Genomic DNA, 18,167 nt, shown 5'->3' on the forward strand with positions numbered 1-18,167 from the left:
AGATGCAGCTCCAGCTTGTTTACAGATGGCCACTTCCTACGTCACAAGGTCACACTGTTTCATGTTCAGCATTCCTCGTCCTGCAAATATAATTAAACACGCCGAGGGATGGCCGAGGACAGATGGCTCCGAGCCTGCTGTTGTTTGTTCCATTTTATTTAGTGAGATTTCTCATAAGGATGCTTAATTTTTGTAAAGTGATTAGATTTTATTACAAAGCAGGAATTCTGTTTATTTTTGATTGCCAGATATTAAAAAGCTTTGTTTTTTTATTATTACTGAATTAGATGGACAAGAGCTTTAAAAATAAAGCTAAATGATTGCTGTGCCAACAGTCTTTAGTCATCTGATTAGCAATTTGTGAGAAAATGCTTCTTAAAAATGGTGCTCTAGTGTCAACACTGATGTCAGCATTTTAACACGCTGCTGTTTATCAGTAAGAGTGGGTGCCCCCAACCTTGGTGTGTGCAGAAGCCCCACCCACCTGCTGTTCACACCTTGTGTTTTGTGAGGGATGGCCACTTCGAAGAAAGAGAGGGTGAGGGTAGTTAAAAGGGCTTCTTTCAGATAGCAACTGATAAATAAGACTTATTTTCACAACCGTGAGCCATGCAAAGCTACTCTAGCAGAATACAAAACTATAGATGTGAAGTTTAAAATGAGCAAAGTCGCCTTGACTTAGAAGTTTGACTAAAACCATCAGTAACAGTGATGATCACAACATGAACATCTGTAGAAAAAAATCACAGCGATGCAATTTACTTGACTTTAACTGGCTCTAAAAGTGTCAACTTCATTACAACCCAGAAAGGAAATATAAGTGAATTTCAACCTCTGGGGACTGAAATTTTATTACAAAGCATTTGCAGTTCTGTTGAGATATTTCACTCCAAAGTGAAGCAGAGGACAAGCTAATGTTCCCATAAGTGGAGCCTTGCGGCCCGGATGGCTAATGACCAGAGAATTATGATCACAATTTAATGATTGGTGCTAAACAGGTCGTGGATCTCTCTCTCTCTCTTGCCCACAGCCAGCTAATAGATAATAAAGAAAGGCCTGAGCCTTCACTTGACCCTCTACTATGTCAGGAACCCAGCTGGGACCTTGCTTGTTGATATTATCTCCTCCACAGTTGTCAGCACTTCATTTAAAGTTCTCCGTCACCTCACTCAACCAGCTCCTCCGCAGGACTGCACCACCACAACAGGTCAAATTTGCCCGCATCTTATTACCTGTGAGTTTGCAAACAAACTCATCATCATGCAGATGATTTGATTTTGAGGATGTAATTATTGTGGGCACACCAGCTACCTCCTACACAGACTGGAATTTGCGTCTCTCCGTTGGTAATGAGCACCTTTTGCAGGCTCAGGGGATAAATTGGGAATTCATAAATGCTGGTCCTGTGGTGATAACAAATAATGTAGTTTGCATGACCAGTTCTGTAAATTATGCATTTGAGCTTGAAATTTTTTTTTTCTTTCAAATGCAAAAAATTAATCTATTCCTTTACTGACATTGTGCTATTATGCTATGGGGTATGAAATAGCCAGTGCATATTTTTTTTTATCACCAATTTTAAATTAAATGTTTGATATTTATTGATTCATTCAGTCATCACATATTGCACAGACCATGCAAACAAATCATTTAAGTACGGAAGCTATTTTACAAATAGTGATACAAATGGTAAGCTCATTGAAGATAGCCTTCCCTCCAAGTAGAAAAAAGTAAATAACATAAACAAACAGATGAGCAGCAATATTTGTTCATGTAACCTAAAAAAGTGGCTTAGTGTGATCATAACCAGCCTTGTTAGCAAGCCGTGTTGCTCTTTATTGTAAAATATGCTGAATAAGAAGCATAATGATGGGAAATTACCACACAACTCAGACGTTCTGCCTGCAGGAGCACAGATACAGTGATTCAGACTGTGACAGCTCATGCGATCTCATCCCAGGCACTACTTTATTTGTAAATTACAGAATGAAAAACGCCTCCTCACCAGAATTAGCTAATGCAGCACTATGAATTTAGGAAAAAAAAAAACATCAACTTTTTGACCACCCCCCAAAAAAGCAACACTTTCCAGGGGCTATGTATACAGCTGGGCTGGGACCAAAGTGAGGACAGAGTGACTGAATAAATGTTTGCTGAGCTGCCTGCACGCAGTCGTTTGTACATGTCATGTTGAAGACCCCGTAAAACTCTGGGTGTGTATGCACGCTGGATTAGTCACAGATGGTGTGTGGAAAAGTCGAGATTTTTTCTGTTTATTCTGCATTATAAGCCTGCTGTGGGAAATTTCCTGGCTGTTGAAATTTTAAGATGAGCAGCACAAGTTTCAAAACTGCTGGTTACTTTGCTCTGTATGCTGAAATAAAAGAGAAAGTCAACTGAGGCACTGCTCAGTCGGAGCTCTCCCTCGTTCTTTGAGACTTCCTCAAACATGATTTCTCTCTCTGTATCACACACACACACACACACACACACACACACACACACACACACACACACACACACACACACACACACACACACACACACACACACACTCCTCCCCTCCCTGCCTCCTCCTCCTCCACCTCTCTGTACCAACACACACTGCTGTCTTACACCGAGCGTGAGCGCCTCAGCAGCCGGGATGACTGGAGGAGCTGGGACTGCAGATACTGCGGTGCTGAGAAAGACGGCGTGAGCGCGTTTGTGTGCGTGTGCACGTGCCTGGGCGGACTCCAGCTGTAATGGTGCCCCGTGTGTGTGTGACTGTGCTGACCGCAACAGTCATCCTGTCCAACAGCGGAGACTTTCTCAGCGTGCAGATGGTGTGAGCAGTCAGGGGAAAAGTTTCTAACAGCTCGACTGAGTCTCGGCTAACTCAATCCACACTGCACACACACTCATACATTGTGCCAGTCCAGGAGGGGAGCAACAACAACAGCAGCAGCAGCTGAGCATGAGGACAACTTGAGCTTGTGTGTGAGCGGGATTTGTCTTGTAGTTGATTGATTGACCTGTCGCTGAAGAGGATACGGTGTCTGGGCATCACCACACATCCGAGCTGTGAGATTCAACAGGGCTGCTCGTTTGAAAGGTGAGTCCGTTCAGTAAATCTGTTGACTCTTTGTTATGATTATGAAAATGCTGTAAGCAAAACGGACACTTTGTTACTATGTATTTATATTTCAGTCATAACAGGCATTCTTCACCTTAGACTACAGCACAGTAAATATGGCATGTGGTTTTGCTTTGGCACATTTTTAAAGCGGCATCGCTGGGTTAATGGCTCATTAAAGTGATTTATTGTGTGAAGTAGTTACACCTGCGGTGACTGCCATGTTGAGCAACGGAAACGTCAAATGCACGACTTCTGAGCTGCTGTGAATCTGTGCATTAACGCGCAAAACTGTCTTTAAGCTGTAGTCTTTTTCCATTAGCTCCGTTATTGTCTAAAAGCTACACATGTGTGGCTGAAATATGAAATTAGGAGCATGTGTGGCAATTGTTGTTGGAAGGCCGGGAAGCATTAAACTTTCGGGAAAAATTAGTAAGTGTCAGGTTTTGTTATGCCGTACAGTTAAACCAATAGAATAATCTTTAAAATGGTAAGACTGTTGCTTATGACCTCAGTTCTGAGTACTTTTGACTGTAGCACGTAGAAGTTTGTCTATCTGTGGATGGATTTGATTTATGGTAAAAACACATCTTACATGTTTGCCTGATTTCAAAGATTGATGTGGTTTTACATTATTGAGTGAAGTGTGCCAGGAGTACAGGGACAAAGGGGAGTAGGGTCTGCATTCCCATACACATTTTAAGCCCTTGTCCCACATTAGTTTTCATTTTTGTATAATTAACTTCTCATATGAAAATAACCAATTGTTATATTTCTTTTTATCCTAAATCCTATATTCTTTTCAAATATTCTGGACCAAGAACACCTTGGCATCTTGGCTGGTACGATTTGATCACAAGATAGTCAGTACTGTTTGGAAACATTTTTGAACTGGTGTGTGTGTGTGTGTGTGTGTGTGTGTGTGTGTGTGTGTGTGTGTGTGTGTGTGTGTGTGTGTGTGAGAGAGAGAGTGAGAGAGAATGTCACTCATTCCAGCTTACTAAAATGGAAAAAGTAGTCAACAAAGAGAGGAACGTGGTGGAGAAAAGAAAGAGTTAAAGGGATCATGGCAGAACATCGGTAAAACAGAAGTGTGAATGGAAAAGAAATACATGAGAGCAAACCAGTAGAAGGAAGGATGATGACTCCCGTGTGTCAGGAATGGCTACAGCTCACAAGCTGTGCTGCTGGAAAGCTCAGGGATCAGGTTCCCCGTGTCAGCTGCTGTGCGGGACTGTTCCCAGGTCTAGCCATGTAATGTCTGTTTACTGAAGAGGGTGTGGGGACCAGAAGGACTGAACTGCAGCAAATCTAGAGTTCAGATTGGAAGTCCTATAGCTAAAGGTGTTTTTTTGTTTGTTTGTTTTTGTTTAATTTTCTTCATGTTTTGGAAAAAAAAGATTAAATCAAGTAGACACGGCTAATCTTTATATTCAAACTGACAATTTGCTATTTTTGTTTTGTTGCCAGGCACAGCATCTTGTGTGACATTTATGGAGGTTATAATGCAGAGTCAGCATAAACTCCTTCCAGCAAACATCACTAGTGAAAATGACTGTGGTCACTGGGCGCTGTTTTCACTTTGCCCCTCTCACCTGGCAGCGTATGATCTTGCATGGCGTCCTTTTTTTCCCCATCAGGAAAATATCCTCTTCATATACTGTAGAGACAGCCAAATTAACAGTATTGTCATTCAGTTGTCACAGTGTCAAAAACGTGTGAGATGAGTCAGGGGTCAATGTGAAGTCTTCACCTTCATCTCTCCACATGGTTGCTGCTCTGTTCCCAGACATACTGTGACACATGGCATGGAGGGAAACGAGTGTGTGTGTATGTATGTGTGTGGGTGGGTGGGGGGTATGCTAATGAAATGAGTGTATCATACCACAAAGCCAGCATAGTGGAGAACGAGGGGCACACATCGTGTCTAAATTGTTGTGTAGACAAAACAGATGCTGACTCGTCACACTGATTCATAAAATAAAGCCAGTTTATTGGGAACTCCAAGAAATTCCTCTTCAAGAACTGACCCTTAGTGTTTGTGATATATTACACTGCTCACCTCGCCTCCTTGCTTCTCGTCTCGCTTCCTTCCATCCATCCATCTTTCTGCATGACTCACAATGACTTGTGTGGGTAGTAAGCAATCATTGATGTTTCTTACCCTATAATGAAAGACAGCTCCTCAGATCCTGAACTCCCTGTAACCCCGTCCCACGTTAAATCACCGTAGGCCTAAATTGTGTGAGTGTTGGATGGAGCAATTGATTATTATCCTTATTTATTTTTTTCACATGTGTGCGAGTACTTCCATCTGTGACTGCTCTGAAGCCCTTCCTCTTTCACATCCTTTCCGGTGATTAGCACAGCAACAGCGCAGCAAGCAGCATGCCGTCCTCTCACCTCTGTGACTTTATAACAGAAGTCTAATAGAAACAGACTGCTCTCGAGGTAGCAGCTTTGGCAGCCGAGGGTTATATTTGTCTTTAACACATGCTGGTCACAGAGGCCCTCTGCATTTCGAGAGAGGGGGTGAGGGTGGTTAGAGATATTTAAAGAGTTGATGGCACTGACTGGTAATGCAAGTTCATGTTTCATCTTGCGTGTTTTGTGGTCTTTTGTGCTGTTAGCACAGTTAGTACATATTCATGTGAACAAAAAAATCTAAATGTAGCTTCATGACACACAGTCTGTCAGTTCAGGGTGGAGTCGCTCACCTGTCAATCATGGTGAAGACAGAGAAAGGGAGATGAGCCATTGCTGCTTTATATTTTTGTTCTTGGACTACTGATTTACATGACCCAAGGAAAGTTGGCTCTGGTTTTACTGGCAAGCACCAGGTTCAAAGTAGGTTACAGCTGCTGAAAATGCAGAACTGAGGACTGGTGACAGACTGATGGTAATGGCAGTGCTTGCTGCAATGTGCAATGACACCAATGAAGAATTTATCTCTTCTGTTTATCAGTGAATCATTAATACTTCAAGCTGGGGAATATTTACTTAGCTGAGACTGTCAGTGACCTTTTATATCATAGGTGTCAAACTCTGGCCCGCGGGCCAAATTTGGCCCGCAGCGTAATTACATTTGGCCATACCAAATTACTATTAGAGCTGGCCTACTGGTATTATACAGCTAATATATATATTGTTTAGTATTAAGCTTTGCTTGTTCCATATTCAGTCCATAAGAAAAGATTCATTCTTATATCTGGAGGAAGGTTTTTTTTTCCAATAAATATCAATGTTAGCCCACGATTTTGTTCCAGTTTTCAATTTTGGCCCACTTTGTATTTGAGTCTGTTTTATATGAACAAATAAGTCACAACAGGTTTTGAAAGGTTTTGAAAAATGTGATTTTCTTAGAAACCTGAGGAGCTTATTATTTCTATTATTATTTGTCTTGTCATTTAATTCATAGAAAATGTCTTTTTTTTGTGAAATGTCTATAGGTGACAGTGAAAAACAGGACCCTTGATATGTTTGTACTAGTTTATCTTTTTCTTAATACTTTGTAGTATCAATGGCAGTGGGGGAAATCTTCATCAATAGTTCAGATCTATGCACATTTTCCAAAACCTTCCGGTGGACCGGTTTGTAGTCTGTGCTGGGCCGCTTCTGGGCCCTGGGCATTATGCTTGAGACGCCTATTTTAAAAACTAAGCACATGACGAGCACAAGTACAGAAGCAGGACGAGTTCTAGATGTAGGGTTAGCTGGGTTTGGATGCTTGACTACACAGGAACTGTCCCTTATGTGTCCTGCAACAACTAAAGCTTGACTGCAAAAGTACATGGTTGGTAATTTGCCTGATATCACTGCACAGATTTCAGTGTTAGTAGATGTGCTTAAACATTAACATTTCATCCTCATGCTTTGTGGCAGCCGCAGAGTGGGAAAGTCAGTAGTTCTAACTTTGTTGAATCCAATTACCTCTCAGCAGTGCTCTGGGCTGCTGTTGTGACCAGTCACTTCCTGTGGTGGCCCATGTGGCAGAATTTTCTGCCAAGACCAAAAAGTTCAACCATTTATGCAATTATCTCTATAGTTCCAATAAGCAGAGGGTGGAATATCCTTGTTTTCTACAGCCCAAATATATCTTTTTCTAGCTCTTTTGTAGTCTTTATCTGCAAGAAAAGCAGAACTTTAATTTCCCAAAGGAAGAGCCACACAGTGCAGCAAGGCCTCAATCTTCCTTTCTTCCAAACTAGTTCAGTTCAAATAAAGACATGTCAAACAGCAGCTAAGGCTTTTTTGTGTGCTCTTAGCTTCAGTAGTTTCCCATATGGGGAACAAACAGTGTGTGTAAGCAGTGAAAACTAGCAACCTCCTGATGCTGTGAGACCAGTCCTGTGTAGACAGGAAGGTCTCTGGTGTCACATTTCAGAGACTTTACAGCCTTGGTCACCTTCCTTTCGACCTCTTAGATATCTTTATTTCATAGCGCATGGCTATACTGTTATCCAACATATGGTACATATGACATCACTTAAAACTTGGCCAGCTAATGTGTAAAAGTTGCCATAACTTTATTTATGGCTGTATATGTTGAAGCCTTAGCGGCAAGCTAAACATAGAGCCCCTTTTTGTTTTTATCACATGGTTATGTACTATGAAACAATGCTTTATTGTACCACTTGGTACCTTTCTGCCTGCTTCAGAAAATAGCTGTCATCACTTATGATACATCTGCTGCCTGTATTTTTATTATTTCATTGACAGATGTATATTTTTAAATCAACAAAGTCCATGAAGCTGATGCAACCTGGCTCAGTTTCCCATGGACAAAGACTGCCTATTAATACGTCTGTGCTCAATAAGGGACCAGCACTGATGGTGTTTTGAAAGACTTCTTCTCACTTCAACACAGAGAAATCAGTCTCTGCTTTTTTTTCTGCTTGAGTTGTGTGCTCTCAGTTCATTCATTTTTATCGGACTGCCTGAGAACCACAGATATGTTGCACCCTGCTAAGAAATTATAGTGCATGCTGCACAACCTTAGAAGGACAGCACGAAGATATCTACAACTCAGCACTCTGAGTGTGCGGGTGTGTCTGTGTGTGTGTGTGCATGCGTGTGAAATATATACAAAGCTGATGTTTACAGTGAAGGTCAGGGTGTTTTTTCTTCATCATGGGCAAAGTTCTCAGGCATGTTATGAGAAAATTCTAGCATCGTGTTAAGTACAAGGCACCTTGAATGTTCCCTGTTGGATGAAACAGAAGTAATGTTAGCAATGAAATACAATCTAGTAGGCATGACAGATGGTAGTTTGGATTAAAGCCTCACTGATATATTGTTTGACCATAATTAGCTGTTGAAACTGAAAAATTGACATACATCTAGTAGATACTAGAATGAATATATATATATATATATACAGGGAGTGCAGAATTATTAGGCAAGTTGTATTTTTGAGGAATAATTTTAATATTGAACAACAACCATGTTCTCAATGAACCCAAAAAACTCATTAATATCAAAGCTGAATGTTTTTGGAAGTAGTTTTTAGTTTGTTTTTAGTTTTAGCTATTTTAGGGGGATATCTGTGTGTGCAGGTGACTATTACTGTGCATAATTATTAGGCAACTTAACAAAAAACAAATATATACCCATTTCAATTATTTATTTTTACCAGTGAAACCAATATAACATCTCCACATTCACAAATATACATTTCTGACATTCAAAAACAAAACAAAAACAAATCAGCGACCAATATAGCCACCTTTCTTTGCAAGGACACTCAAAAGCCTGCCATCCATGGATTCTGTCAGTGTTTTGATCTGTTCACCATCAACATTGCGTGCAGCAGCAACCACAGCCTCCCAGACACTGTTCAGAGAGGTGTACTGTTTTCCCTCCTTGTAAATCTCACATTTGATGATGGACCACAGGTTCTCAATGGGGTTCAGATCAGGTGAACAAGGAGGCCATGTCATTAGTTTTTCTTCTTTTATACCCTTTCTTGCCAGCCACGCTGTGGAGTACTTGGACACGTGTGATGGAGCATTGTTCTGCATGGAAATCATGTTTTTCTTGAAGGATGCAGACTTCTTCCTGTACCACTGCTTGAAGAAGGTGTCTTCCAGAAACTGGCAGTAGGACTGGGAGTTGAGCTTGACTCCATCCTCAACCCAAAAAGGCCCCACAAGCTCATCTTTGATGATACCAGCCCAAACCAGTACTCCACCTCCACCTTGCTGGCGTCTGAGTCAGACTGGAGCTCTCTGCCCTTTACCAATCCAGCCACGGGCCCATCCATCTGGCCCATCAAGACTCACTCTCATTTCATCAGTCCATAAAACCTTAGAAAAACCAGTCTTGAGATATTTCTTGGCCCAGTCTTGACGTTTCAGCTTGTGTGTCTTGTTCAGTGGTGGTCGTCTTTCAGCCTTTCTTACCTTGGCCATGTCTCTGAGTATTGCACACCTTGTGCTTTTGGGCACGCTTGATTGTTCGATGATCACGCTTCAGAAGCTTTGCAATTTTGAGACTGCTGCATCCCTCTGCAAGATATCTCACTATTTTTGACTTTTCTGAGCCTGTCAAGTCCTTCTTTTGACCCATTTTGCCAAAGGAAAGGACGTTGCCTAATAATTATGCACACCTGATATAGGGTGTTGATGTCATTAGACCACACCCCTTCTCATTACAGAGATGCACATCACCTATTATGCTTAATTGGTAGTAGGCTTTCGAGCCTATACAGCTTGGAGTAAGACAACATGCATGAAGAGGATGATGTGGACAAAATACTCATTTGCCTAATAATTCTGCACTCCCTATATATATATATATATATATATATATATATATACAGTGGGGCAAAAAAGTATTTAGTCAGCCACCGATTGTGCAAGTTCCCCCACCTAAAATGATGACAGAGGTCAGTAATTTGCACCAGAGGTACACTTCAACTGTGAGAGACAGAATGTGAAAAAAAAAAATCCATGAATCCACATGGTAGGATTTGTAAAGAATTTATTCGTAAATCAGGGTGGAAAATAAGTATTTGGTCAATAACAAAAATACAACTCAATACTTTGTAACATAACCTTTGTTTGCAATAACAGAGGTCAAACGTTTACTATAGGTCTTTACCAGGTTTGCACACACAGTAGCTGGTATTTTGGCCCATTCCTCCATGCAGATCTTCTCGAGAGCAGTGATGTTTTGGGGCTGTCGCCAAGCAACACGGACTTTCAACTCCCGCCACAGATTTTCTATGGGGTTGAGGTCTGGAGACTGGCTAGGCCACTCCAGGACTTTCAAATGCTTCTTACGGAGCCACTCCTTTGTTGCCTGGGCGGTGTGTTGTGGATCATTGTCATGTTGGAAGACCCAGCCTCGTTTCATCTTCAAAGTTCTCACTGATGGAAGGAGGTTTTGGCTCAAACTCTCACGATACATGGCCCCATTCATTCTGTCCTTAACACGGATCAGTCGTCCTGTCCCCTTGGCAGAAAAACAGCCCCATAGCATGATGTTCCCACCCCCATGCTTCACAGTAGGTATGGTGTTCTTGGGATGCAACTCAGTATTCTTCTTCCTCCAAACACCACGAGTTGAGTTTATACCAAAAAGTTCTACTTTGGTTTCATCTGACCACATGACATTCTCCCAATCCTCTGCTGTATCATCCATGTGCTCTCTGGCAAACTTCAGACGGGCCTGGACATGCACTGGCTTCAGCAGCGGAACACGTCTGGCACTGCGGGATTTGATTCCCTGCCGTTGTAGTGTGTTACTGATGGTGACCTTTGTTACTTTGGTCCCAGCTCTCTGCAGGTCATTCACCAGGTCCCCCCGTGTGGTTCTGGGATCTTTGCTCACCGTTCTCATGATCATTTTGACCCCACGGGATGAGATCTTGCGTGGAGCCCCAGATCGAGGGAGATTATCAGTGGTCTTGTACGTCTTCCATTTTCTGATGATTGCTCCCACAGTTGATTTTTTCACACCAAGCTGCTTGCCTATTGTAGATTCACTCTTCCCAGTCTGGTGCAGGTCTACAATACTTTTCCTGGTGTCCTTCGAAAGCTCTTTGGTCTTGGCCATGGCGGAGTTTGGAGTCTGACTGTTTGAGGCTGTGGACAGATGTCTTTTATACAGATGATGAGTTCAAACAGGTGCCATTCATACAGGTAACGAGTGGGGGACAGAAAAGCTTCTTACAGAAGACGTTACAGGTCTGTGAGAGCCAGAGATTTTCCTTGTTTGAGGTGACCAAATACTTATTTTCCACCCTATTTTACGAATAAATTCTTTACAAATCCTACCATGTGAATTCATGGATTTTTTTTTCACATTCTGTCTCTCACAGTTGAAGTGTACCTCTGGTGCAAATTACTGACCTCTGTCATCATTTTAAGTGGGGGAACTTGCACAATCGGTGGCTGACTAAATACTTTTTTGCCCCACTGTATATATATATATACACTGAACAAAAATATAAACGCAACACCTTTGTTACTGCTCCCATTCCCCATGGGATGGACGTAGAGACCTAAAATTCATTCCAGATACACAATATAACCATCCCTCCCAAACAGTGGTCACAAATCAGTCCAAATGTGTGGTAGTGGGCACATCTGCTATATTGAGATAATCCATCCCACCTCACAGGTGTGCCACATCAGGATGCTGATCTGACATCATGAGTAGTGCACAGGTGTACCTCAGACTGCCCACAACAAAAGGCCACCCTGGAATGTGCAGTTTTGTCTCACAGCAAAATGCCACAGATGCCACAAGCAATGAGGGAGCGTGCAATTGGCATGCTGACAGCAGGAATGTCAACCAGATCTGTCGCCCGTGCATTGAATGTTCATTTCTCAACCATAAGCCGTCTCCACAGGCGTTTCAGAGAATATGGCAGCACATCCAACCGGCCTCACAACCGCAGACCTCGTGTAACCACACCAGCCCAGGACCTCGACATCCAGGTTCACCTCCAAGATCGTCTGAGACCAGCCACCCAGACAGCTGCTGGAACAATTGGTTTGCACAACCAAACAATTTCCGCACAAACTGTCAGAAACCATCTCAGGGACGCTCAACTGCATGCCCGTCGTCCTCATCGGGGTCTTGACCTGACTCCAGCTCGTTGCCGTAACAGACTTGTGTGGGCAAATGCTCACATTCGATGGCGTCTGGCACGTTGGAGAGGTGTGCGCTTCACGGATGAATCATGGTTCACATTGTTCAGGGCAGATGGCAGCTGAGAATGTCCCAGTTCTTGCATGGCCAGCATACTCACCGGACATGTCACCCATTGAGCATGTTCGGGATGTGCTTGACCGGCGTATACGACAGCGTGTACCAGTTCCCACGAATATCCAACAACCTCGCACAGCCATTGAAGTGGAGTGGACCAACATTCCACAGGCCACAATTGACAATCTGATAGACTCCATGCAACGATGTGTTGCACTGCATGAGGCAAATGGTGGTCACACCAGATACTGACCGGTTCTGGGTCCCCAGACCCCCAATAGCGCAAAAACTGCACATTCCAGGGTGGCCTTTTGTTGTGGGCAGTCTGAGGTACACCTGTGCACTACTCATGATGTCAGATCAGCATCCTGATGTGGCACACCTGTGAGGTGGGATGGATTATCTCAATATGGCAGATGTCCCCACTACCATACATTTGGACTGATTTGTGACCACTGTTTGGGAGGGATGGTTATATTGTGTATCTGGAATGAATTTTAGGTCTCTATGTCCATCCCATGGGGAATGGGAGCAGTAACAAAGGTGTTGCGTTTATATTTTTGTTGAGTGTATGTATATATATATATATATATATATATATATATATATATATATATATATATATATATATAAAAACACCCAGCACGCCCCTGCGGGCGGTTTATCCTTCAAGCTCGGGTCCTCTACCAGAGGCCTGGGAGCTTGAGGGTCCTGCGCAGTATCTTAGCTGTTCCCAGGACTGCGCTCTTCTGGACAGAGATCTCCGATGTTGTTCCCGGGATCTGCTGGAGCCACTCGCCTAGCTTGGGAGTCACCGCACCTAGTGCTCCGATTACCACGGGGACCACCGTTACCTTCACTCTCCACATCCTCTCGAGCTCTTCTCTGAGCCCTTGGTATTTCTCCAGCTTCTCGTGTTCCTTCTTCCTGATATTGCTGTCATTCGGAACCGCTACATCGATCACTACGGCCGTCTTCTTCTGTTTGTCTACCACCACTATGTCCGGTTGGTTAGCCACCACCATTTTGTCCGTCTGTATCTGGAAGTCCCACAGGATCTTAGCTCGGTCATTCTCCACCACCCTTGGGGGCATCTCCCATTTTGACCTCGGGACTTCCAGGTTATACTCGGCACAGATGTTCCTGTACACTATGCCGGCCACTTGGTTATGGCGTTCCATGTATGCCTTGCCTGCTAGCATCTTGCACCCTGCTGTTATGTGCTGGATTGTCTCTGGGGCATCTTTACACAGCCTGCACCTGGGGTCTTGCCTGGTGTGATAGACCCCAGCCTCTATGGATCTTGTGCTCAGAGCTTGTTCTTGTGCTGCCATGATTAGTGCCTCTGTGCTGTCTTTCAGTCCAGCTTTGTCCAGCCACTGGTAGGATTTCTGGATATCAGCCACCTCCTCTATCTGCCGGTGGTACATACCGTGCAGGGGCCTGTCCTTCCATGATGGTTCCTCGTCTCCCTCCTCTTTCTTGGGTTTCTGCTGCCTGAGGTATTCACTGAGCACTCGGTCAGTTGGGGCCATCTTCCCAATGTATTCTTGGATGTTCCTTGTCTCATCCTGGACTGTGGTGCTGACACTCACCAGTCCCCGGCCCCCTTCCTTCCGCTTAGCGTACAGCCTCAGGGTGCTGGACTTGGGGTGAAACCCTCCATGCATGGTAAGGAGCTTTCTTGTCTTTATGTCAGTGGCTTCTATCTCCTCCTTTGGCCAGCCTATTACCCCAGCAGGGTACCTGATCACGGGCAGGGCGTACGTGTTGATGGCCCGGATCTTGTTCTTACCATTCAGCTGACTCCTCAGGACTTGCCTGACCCTCTGCAGGTACTTGGTGGTTGCAGCTTTTCTAGCGGCCTCTTCATGGTTCCCATTCGCCTGCGGGATCCCCAAGTACTTGTAACTGTTCTCTATGTCTGCAATGTTGCCTTCTGGTAGTTCAATCCCCTCAGTTCTGACTACCTTCCCTCTCTTTGTTACCATCCGACTACACTTCTCCAGTCCGAACGACATTCCAATGTCATTGCTGTATAGCCTGGTCTATATATATATATATATATATATTGTTATATATATAACAACTACCTTCATTCTTCATGCCGTAGCTCCAACTAGGTGCTGCAGCTGTTCCAGGTTTGTCAGCTGCACAGCCATGATGATCCACCACATCCCAAAGGTGCTCTGTTGGATTGAGATCTGGTGATTTGGAGGTCATTTGACTGCAGTAGACTTATTTTCATGTTCAAGAAACCTGTTTGTGATGTTTTGAGCTTTGTGGTGTGCTATCGTGCTGGAAGCAATCATCACTGTGGTCATAAAAGGGACCGATATAGTCAGCAACAATACCCAGCTAGACTGTGGCGGCTGGATATCGTCTCTTTTTCAGAACGTTCTCTGTAAACCTTAAAGATGGTTGTGTGGGAAAATCCCAGTAGATCAGCAGTTTCAGAAATACTCCCAGCCCATCTCACAACAACAACCGTGCAGCATTCATAAAATTGCCTTTCTCTCCCATATGAAAGTTTGAACTTCAGCTATTTTTGACCTTCAGCTGATTTGACCATATGTACATGCCTAAATGCATTGACTTACTGCCACGTGATTGGCTGATGAGATAATTACATTAATAAGCAGCTGAACAGGTGAATCTGAGAAAGCAGCCAGTGAGTGCATGTGGCTTCTTTGTATTGTTTAGAATGATCTCAGCTCAGTCTGCAGCACATGCATAAGAGCAGCATCACAGCCGAGCAGATGGTGGTACACAGTCAAGAATGTGTCTTTGCACAGTGTTGCCAACTAGATCAGAAATACACATTGCTGAAAAGCTCATAAACAATTGCTTTTTCTGGTTTTAAATGATAAATATTGCTTTGAAAATTAAATGCCAAATTCTATATCATGCTTGATCTGATCACCTTACTAAAAAACAAGGGTTCATGTCAACCTCTAACTTAAACAACATTGATTACATTACTGTCTTCATTTGAAATGTACTCTACCTGTACGGTTGTATGTAAAAGAAAGCACCTTAAAGTTTAAAGCAGACTGAATCTGAAAGCTTTCTTGTCTTCGTGTGTCACTAGTTTCCTCCCTTTCCTAACAGTGGGGTTATGCTGGGAGACCAAAAAGTCATTAATATTACTGTTCCAGTGTGCCGCTGTTTATTTTGAGACTGTGGCTCAAGGGACTGATACGCTGCTGCACACATGCATCTGTACACACAGGTGTTTTACTGGGACACAGTATACAGCTCTTGGAGGTGGTTTTCAAAATGCTGAATCGATATAACAGTGATGTGCTCTGAAGAGACTTTGCTGGTGCTTCATAAATATGCTTACAGCCACAACTATAAGCACGTACTGGGGAGGTGTCTTCCACAACGAATGGCTGGTTTGGAAAACGGGTCATTGAGCTTACCTTAGCACTTGTTTGGGTTGTTGTTGCTTGATGGCCACATAAACCATCCGCTGCTGTTATGATTTCTTATTTGTGATATGTATGCAAGCTTTTGAGGAAATGGTTGTCTGCTTCATTGGGTTTCTATCAATTAAAACTCAGGAATGTGATGTGCATAAGTGATAAAGCATCATGTGTTTCACTGCTTTTGAAAACTGCTAAATGAAGAACCTGATGATCATATACATATACTGTACTTTGTTCATCAGTTTATTGCTGTTCTTTTCTATTGAGTCTATTAGACTTGTTTATGTCACCCACAAATATGAATGTGCTTTTAGTGAGACCACAACAATTAAAATGAGTAACTTTGCAAAGGTCACCATTCATCATGCAGTTCCTGCATGGGCCGATAAAAACACTAACTTTTCTTCTGCTTCTATTCCATTTGTCAGGTAATTTATAGATTTAGTAATGGCTATGCATTTGTACGGCAATTTATTACCCCTGGACTGGGCCACAGTGTAATGTAAATCTAAATGGTATTTCTACTGTCAGCCAGATCCAAGATATTCACATTAAGAAAGGGCTGAGTTATTTACAGTTTCAATTCAAAGTTTTACCATTGGTTGGTCCCAGCAGTGCTGTTAGCTGTGCCCCATGCAGGAGGCATAAAAATGTGGGGCTATGGCTTCATACTCCTAATACAGCAGGTGACTCTATGAGCATATCAGTGAATCTGGAGTGACTTTTGATATTACTGGTTTTTCTGTTTATTTGTGTGCTTGCAGACTGGCCAACATGATGACGAATAAATGCATGCAGGGAAACAGAGATTATTCCCACCAATATTAGTGTTAGATGAGCCCACACCATCATTTTTCTCTGAATGAACTGATCTCTTTGTTGACAGAAAAGCCCTACTCATGCTTTCCATGTATTCATCTAGCATGAAAGTGGAACAAAGACGAACTTGAGATGGATAAAAGATAATAAGTAGGTTGTAGTCACCGCACTGCAATGGGAAAACAGCTATTTTCTTCGAGGAGTGCAAAGGCGCGAGTATGCTCGTGCATGAACGTGCACTGGTGACATTCTTACCTGGACCGAACCAGAGAGAGTTTTGAATTCGCCAGCAGCCTGGCTGCACTTGCTCCACTGCTGCCTGGAAAACTGCAGAGCTGCTTCTGGTCCACATCTGGTCCACATCTGGTCCATGTGGGATGGTTGGACATTCACCAAGCCAAGCACAACCAGAGCCACTGATAACATGGCAGTGCTTATAGCTGACAGCAGCAGTCTTAGCATATGTCAATGATGATGCAGGTGTGTATATTTATAGTAGTTATAGGGTACATTAATATGCAGACTGCACTGACCTGTATTACACAGATGTACAAATCAATATATTTTGATAAATAAAATTTGCTTCTGAGGACTTCAGGTGGGCTATTTATCTTTTTGTTTCCCAACTGATTGCAAACATGAAATCTGATTTAAGCTTGCACGTAACATTTTTGAGGTACACATCATTGATGTTTGACGTGAATGATGTGTATCTCAATATAATGTATCAACACTATGGCTAGAAGTTTCCAAAAATTGTTTTAATGTGTTTATTCTGGACAAAAACAAGAGAAGACGATCTCAGGATCTCTCCAAAGCATATTTCTGTCAATTTAGCTCAAAATAAATCCACAAACATGTTTGAGGCACTTGCTTTTGCGCATGCACTGCACACCCGTCTCTCTTTGCAAGAACAAACAGTAGCGGGTCATCATCCTCTGATTCAATTTTTCCTGGTGTCGGTTTTCCAATACTTTTATACCTTGGTGACATCACTCAGATTTGGTGGGAAAATGTCAAGATGAGAATGTAAAAAGTGCAATTTCAGTGACATTCTGGCACTCATTAGTTGATGTGCTTTCAGCATGTTATCCACAAGCTCAGCAAGATTCTCTGCTCTGATATTGCCAAGACAATTCTGTGCACAAATGTTTCCCATTGCTGCTGATTCAGATGGCTTTAGCATTAGTTCACAGATTTCAGGACCAACAAAAACACCTTCTTTCACTTTGGCTGCATTTTGTGGACAGTAAACTTATTTCTTAAAGGCTAAAATGCATCACTGTTTCTGCCCAGTCATTCTAGCCGTCCAATTCTGGGAAAATCATAACTTTTAAAAAAATGGGATGAAAGAGATGAAAATGGTTTGTTAACGCACAGGTGAAAGTATACCAGCAGCAAAATGCTTGTGACCAGTTTGATCTTTTAGGTACCGCTAACTACATTTTTTCATTTGCCTATCTTTTAACATATTGTAATCTTGTTGACTTGTTGTTGTCTAAATAAATCACAAAAATGAGAATTGTACACAAACCTTTGACTTTGTACAAAGTGATTTTAATTGCCTAGCTGCACCTTAATAAAAA

General features: G+C 42.7%; 1 protein-coding gene across 1 annotated transcript in view; it reads left to right on the plus strand.

Moving 5' to 3' along the window:
* The first annotated feature begins 2,624 nt into the window (after positions 1–2,624).
* arhgap24 (Rho GTPase activating protein 24) overlaps positions 2,625–18,167 on the plus strand; it is an 82,691-nt gene continuing 67,148 nt past the window's right edge. The window contains exon 1 of the mRNA XM_085463957.1: positions 2,625–3,094. The gene's annotated coding sequence lies outside the window, so the exon portion shown is untranslated. The remainder of the gene's footprint in view (positions 3,095–18,167) is intronic.

This window comes from Copadichromis virginalis, linkage group LG7 (genome assembly GCF_057382275.1).
Source record: "Copadichromis virginalis isolate Kocher_CV1m ecotype Utaka linkage group LG7, C_Virginalis_male_GT1.1, whole genome shotgun sequence".
Taxonomy (NCBI): Eukaryota; Metazoa; Chordata; class Actinopteri; order Cichliformes; family Cichlidae; genus Copadichromis; species Copadichromis virginalis.